The sequence below is a fragment of the Bubalus kerabau genome, chromosome 3, assembly GCF_029407905.1.
Source record: "Bubalus kerabau isolate K-KA32 ecotype Philippines breed swamp buffalo chromosome 3, PCC_UOA_SB_1v2, whole genome shotgun sequence".
Taxonomy (NCBI): Eukaryota; Metazoa; Chordata; class Mammalia; order Artiodactyla; family Bovidae; genus Bubalus; species Bubalus kerabau.
Window position 1 is genome coordinate 127,514,802 of NC_073626.1, and position 6,783 is coordinate 127,521,584.

Genomic DNA, 6,783 nt, shown 5'->3' on the forward strand with positions numbered 1-6,783 from the left:
TTATGATTCATCCAGCCCAGCATTTCCCATGATGTACTCTGAATATAAGTTAAATGAAGAGGATGATAATATACAGTCTTGACATACTTCTTTCCCAATTTTGAACCAGTCTGTTGTCCCATGATCAGTTCTAACTGTTGCTTCTTGTCCTGTATACAGGTTTCTCAGGAGACAGGTAAGTGGTCTGATATTCTCATCTCTTTAAGAATTTTCCACAGTTATATTTTAGATTCCACATACAAGTGATATCATATGCTATTTGTCTTTGTCTGACTTACCTGCCTCCTGAGAAATCTGTATGCAAGTCAAGAAATAACAATTAGAACTGGACATGGAACAACAGACTGGTTTCAAATCAGGAAAGGAATACATCAAGGCTGTGTATTGTCACCCTGCTTATTTACCTTATATGCAGGGTACATCATGTGAAATGCTGGGCTGGATGAAGAACTAAAGAGCCTCTTGATGAAAGTGAAAGAGGAGAGTGAAAAAGTTGACTTAAAACTCAACATTCAGAAAACTGAGATCATGGCATCTGGTCCCATCGCTTCATGGGAAATACATGGGGAAACAATGGAAACACTCACAGACTTTATATTTTGGGCTTCCAAAATCACTGCAGATGGTGACTGCAGCGATGAAACTAAGACACTTGTTCCTTGGAAGAAAAGCTACGACCAACCTAGACAGCATATTAAAAAGCAGAGACATTACTTTGCTGACAAAAGTCCACCTAGTCAAAGCTATGGTTTTTCCAGTAGTCATGTATGGATATGAGAGTTGGACTATAAAGAAAGCTGAGCACTGAAGAATTGATGCTTTTGAACTGTGGTATTGGAGAAGACTCTTGAGAGTCTCTTGGACAGCAAGGAGATCAAACCAGTGAATCCTAATGGAAATCAACCCTGAATATGCATTGGAAGAACTGATGCTGAAGCTCCAATACTGTGTTCACCTCATGCGAAGAACTGACTCCTTAGAAAAAACCCTGATGCTGGGAAATTTGAAGACAGGAGAAGGGGATGACAGAGGGTGAAATGGTTGGATGGCATCAGTGACTCAATGGACATGAGTTGAGTAAGCTCCAGGAGTTGGTGATGGACAGGGAGGCCTGGCGTGCTGCAGTCCATGGGGTCGCAGAGTTGGACACAAATGAGCGACTGGACTGACTTACTTCACTTAGTATAATAATCTCTAGGTCCATCCATGTTGCTGTAAATGACATCATTTCATTCTTTTTTTATGACTGAGTAGTGTTCTATTTTGTATATGTTCCACCTCTTTGTTCAAATTCATCTGTTGATAGACATTTAGTTTGCTTCCATGTCTTAGCTGTTGTTAATAGGGCTGCAATGAACACTGGAGTGAATTATCTTTTCAGATTACAGCTTGTCCGAATATACAGGGCATGACATGACCCTTTAATAGCACAGGTATACTGTGTGTCTGTTCATATATTGTGCATGTTTGTGTTTTATATACAGAAAGAGTAAGATGTTTTTCACCCCTTTCAAACATTCCCACTGCAATGCAGACACGTAGATGGAAAATGATGATGGCAAAGATAAAGACTCACAGAGGTATTAAGAGATGGCTGTAGCTGTCCCTGTGCAGCACTCACTCTGTGCTGGGTGTCGTCCCAAGTACTTTAGATCCAGGGTCCCCACCCCTGGGCCTCGGACTGGTATTGGGCTATGGCCTGTTAGGAACTGGGTTGCAGAGCAGGAAGTGAGTGGTGGGTGAACGAGTGAAACTTCATCTGCTGCTACCCGTTACTCGCATTAGCGCCTGAACCATCCGCCTGACTTCCCTGGTCCATGATAAAATTGTCTTCCAAGAAATCGGTCCCTGATGCCAAACAAGCTGGGGACTGTTACTTTAGACAACATATAGTTTGATCCCCACAGTGAAGTACTTAGTTGATGGGAAAACTGAGGCAGAGAGTAGTCAAGTGACTTGTCCACAGAAGTGTCCACGTTTGCAGTTGATAAAAAGTCTGGGACTTTAGTTGATCCTTCCATTTCTGCTGACCACACCCAAGCATTTCGGATAGTTGGGTGTTTTCTCCTTGATGACTTGCAGGGAAGCACATTTTCTAGGTTATGTGCCCCACTACCCCAGCATGGAAAACACCAACTTGTTATCAGTGAAACTAGTGTCTGATGGGTGCAGTGCAAGGTGGAAGAGAGGAAGTGCTGTCCCTCTCCCGTGGCTCTGCCCTGGAACTTGGTGCTGAGACAGTGGGACTTGGTGTAGTTGGTTGAATTTAACTTTAGTCTCTACACACATGTTTGCAACTGTGCATTCTAGAAGGACCACATCAAAAAAGTGAAACTGTCCCAGGTCTAATAAAAGTCCTCTCTTGGATGTGGAAAAAAGAACCCTTCTCTACTGTCGGGAATGTAAGTTGGTACAGTCATTCCGAAGAGCAGCATGGAGATTTCTTAAACCCTAAAAATAGAGTTGCCATATGATCCAGCAATCCCACTTCTGGGCATATATCTGAAAAAGATGAAAACTCTAATTAAAAAAGATACCTGCAACCCAATGTTCATTGCAGCACTATTTACAATAGCCAGGATATTAAGCATCTTAAATATCCATTGACAGATGAATGGATAAAGAAGATGTTTGCTGTTGCTGCTGCTAAGTCGCTTCAGTCGTGTCCGACTCTGTGCGACCCCATAGATGGCAGCCCACCAGGCTCCCCCGTCCCTGGGATTATCCAGGCAAGAACACTGGAGTGGGTTGCCATTTCCTTCTCCAATGCATGAAAAGTGAAGAGTGAAAGTGTTTACTCAGCCCTAAAAAGGAATGGAGTAATGCCATTTGCAACAACATAGATGGACCTAGGAACTATCATACTAAGTTAAGTCAGTCATAGAAAGACAAATACCGTATGATATCGCCTATGTGTGAAATTAAAAAAATCAATACAAATGAGTTTACATACAAAACAGAAATAGACTCACAGACATAGAAAACAGTCTTATGGTTACCAAAAGGGGAAGGGGATGAGGGATAAATTAAGAGTTCAGGATTAACATAAACACACTACTATATGTAAAATAGATAACCAATAAGCATAGGGAACTATACTTAGTATCTTATAATAACCTATAATGGAAAAGAATAATCCTCCTATATGTCAATTAAAAAAATACAAAAACTATGCAGGTGATTAAGATGTATAGTTCACTGGTCTAGCTAAAGCTAGTCAACAATTAAGTACAGTCCATATGTACCAAAATGATAACAAAAACATTTGCCTTCCTCCATTATTTCATTGCTAGGAATTTATTCAAAGAGAATCCCAGATGCATATGACATTCTAACTATAGTGCTTATTAAATTTTACTTATAATGGGAAACCTGAGACTGAAAAACAATAGGCTTTCAAATTACATTTCTTTTGATCCAGACATAATCAGATTTGCCAACAAATATTTATCTAGATCCCAAGGATAGCTGCATAATGGTGAAAAGCTGGAAATATCTTAATTTTCACAATTAGGTTGGGTGAATAAAAATGTACTTTATCTACACATGATATATACCATACCATCATTAAATGATGATAAAGATGAATATTTAATGGTGGAGGAACAGTCTTCGTGTTGTGTGAAGTGAATAAAAATACAATCTGAGAATTGGGAACCTGTGTACACCCATGGTGGATTCATGTTGATGTACGGCAAAACCAATACAATATTGTAAAGTAATTAGCCTCTAATTAAAATAAATAAATTTAAATTAAAAAAAAATACAATCTGAGTCAACAAATCTTTAATGGTGCTTATTGTGTGTCGCCAGGCAGTGCTCTAGGCCCTAGGAAGGCATTAGTGAACAAAAACAGCAAAACCCCGACGTAACCGTGGAGATGACAGTCTAGTGTGGGGAGAGAGGTGATTTTATGGCGATTAGGAGGTTAAAAGTGTGACAGAAAGTAGATCCGTCTAAGGAAGATAGAGGATGGTGAGGGTGTCTAGGGGTGGTGAGTGGAGGGTTTTCAGTCTGAAAAAAGCCTCAGTCTGGACAGCCTCACTGAGAAGATAGCATTTGGGTTAAGATTGAGGGAGTGAATAAACAACAGCTTCCTACTGTGTGGCACAGGGAACTATATGATAAACCATAGTGGAAAAGAATATGGAAAAGAATGCATTGGGTTGGTCAAAGCATTCATTTGGGGTTTTCCTTAAGATGGTAAGAAAAAACTCGAATGAGCTTTTTGGCCAACCCAATATATGTATGTATAACTGAATCACTTTGCTGTATAGAAGAAATGAACACAATATAGTAAATCAACTATATTCCAATAAAATAAATTAAAAAAAAAGATTGAAGGGGGATGAAGGAGTGACCAAGGGATAGGAAAGTCCCCAGGTGAAGGGGACCTTGCAAGGGCCCTGGGGCCACATGTACCTGGCTCATCCAGGGACCATTGAGGGGTCCAATATGGCTGGAGTCAGGCAAGGAGGGGTGAGGCCAAAAAGGTGAGAGCAGTGTGATTACAGACGGTCCCGAGAGCCACTGCCAGGAGTTCTACTTTTGCTTGAAGAGAAACGGGAGGGATGTTTTCTGTGTTTATAATATTCTGTAGCTGCACTGTCCAGTACGATAACCTCTAACTCCTTGTGGCTACTGAGAACCTGAATTGTGGCTACTTTGAACTGAGTGCATTGTAATTGTAAAATACACGCTGGGCTCAAAGGCCAAATTCAATACTGCTGCTGCTGTCGCTGCTACGTTGCTTCATTTGTGACCGACTCTTTGCGACCCCATGGACTGTGGCCTGCCAGGCTCCTCTGTCCATGGGATTCTCCAAGCAAGAATACTGGAGTGGGTTGCTGTGCCCTCTTCCAGGGGATTTTCTCAACCCAGAGATCAAACCTGCATTTCCTGTGGCTCCTGCATTACAGGCAGATTCTTTGCTACTCAGCCACTGGGGGAAGCCCAAGTCTGTATTCTTTAGTACAAAAAATAATTTATTCTTTCTTGTCATAGGGGCTATGAAGAAGAGCAGGTTTAAACACGTGTAACTCATTCTGTCACCTCCTGCCCACTGTCTTCTGGACAGCTGTTGTTTTAGCAGCATTTCTTTGTGACAGCAACCAGCAACAGTAGGGAGACTTCTGGACTTTGTATTGTCAGACCCTTGTGCAGCCTTGGATGGATCTGTGATTGTATCCTTTGCTGCTAAGGCAGTATAGCCTCCACAGGTTGGCAGTTTCTCTCCAATTGGCCTGATCAGAAAATCTTGGGCAAACTGTGAATTCTTCAAGATAGCTGCTGTTTCTTCATCCACTTTGACAGTTTCATCTTTCTTAAATGTTAAATTTGCATCAAATATTGAGTCTTTTTCGTGTCTTATGATTCCTCCATTATAAATAACTTGGTATCTTTTGGTTGGTCCTGTCTTAGGGAATTTGAAGAGGCGAAATGTTACAGAAACAAAGCAGCAGTCACCAATCACGTTTTCTAGATCCTTGTTTTGAACTGTAATGAAATTGGCAGTGACCAAACGTGAGGGCAGAAGCCAATTTTTTGGATAGGAAGGTCTTTCCAGTACAAAGTACCACCCAGGCACTCACCCCATAAAACTTTGTGTGTCCTGATTTTTCCTGGCAATTCAAGACTAGCAAAGATGTCACTGAAATATAGCCTTCTACCATGCTTTAACATTCAATATATCTCCTGCAGCACTTGCTGTTCATTAGGTACAAGGTTAATGACATAATTGGATATCACAATATCATAACACTCATTCTTGATTCCAGCCTCTTCCAGTTTCTCTATGTAGCCATGAATAAAGGTCACATTAGGTGCCTGGAAGCCATATTTTTCCATGTGATATTCAATGTACTTGTTAGCCACTTCTACCTGACCTTCTGTCATGTCTATTCCAGTGACATGTCCCTTCTCACCAACAAACTAACTAAGAGCACAGCAATCTCAGTTAATTCCACTACCCAGGTCCAAAATCCAGCAGCTTTCCAGACACTCAGAGATGACCAGACCACAGCCATAATACCTCGAGGATGCTTCCTCGTGTATATCCTGCAGGGCTTCCCGGCTGTTTTTGCGACCAGCCTGCTGCAGTGACACAGGCATTGGTCTGCTGATACCTTCAGCACCTGCACGTCTTTCTGGATCTCAGTGTCGCGGGGGGTCACCATGTTTCCTCTGTATCCAGGACTTGGGTACCCTTCAGATGGCTCTTGAGGCTAGATGCTGTGTGCTGTGCTTAGTTGCTTAGTCAAGTCCAGCTCTTTGTGATCCCATGGACTGTACCCCACCTGGCTCCTCTGTCCGTGGGATTCTCCAGGCAAGAAAACTGGAGTGGGTTGCCATGTCCTCCTCCAGGGGATCTTTCCAACCCAGGGGTCGAACTCAGGTCCCCTGCATTACAGGCAGATTCTTTACTGACGGAGCTGCCAGGGAAGCTATATATATTGAATTAAATAAATATATTGTTAAAGTTAATCCGGTTGCTTCATTCTCCTTTCATGGATGTGGCTAGTAGAAAATGTAAGTTTACGGGTGTGATCCCCTCCTATTTCCACGGGACAATCCTGTTCCATAGAGAACAACGGGATTGTTCAGTCACTCAGTCATGTCTGACTCTCTGTGACCCCATGGACTGCAGCACACAAAGCTTTCCTGTCCTTCACTATCTCCCTGAGTTTGCTCAAACTCATGTCCATTGAGTCAGTGATGCCATCCAACCATCTCATCCTCTGTCACCCCCTTCTCCTTCTGCCCTCAATCTTTCCCAGCATCAGG

General features: G+C 42.1%; 1 pseudogene; it reads right to left on the reverse strand.

Annotated features, from left to right (window-relative positions):
* Positions 1-4,985: 4,985 nt before the first annotated feature.
* Positions 4,986-6,176, reverse strand: LOC129647300 (arsenite methyltransferase-like; annotated as a pseudogene).
* Positions 6,177-6,783: the final 607 nt, after the last annotated feature.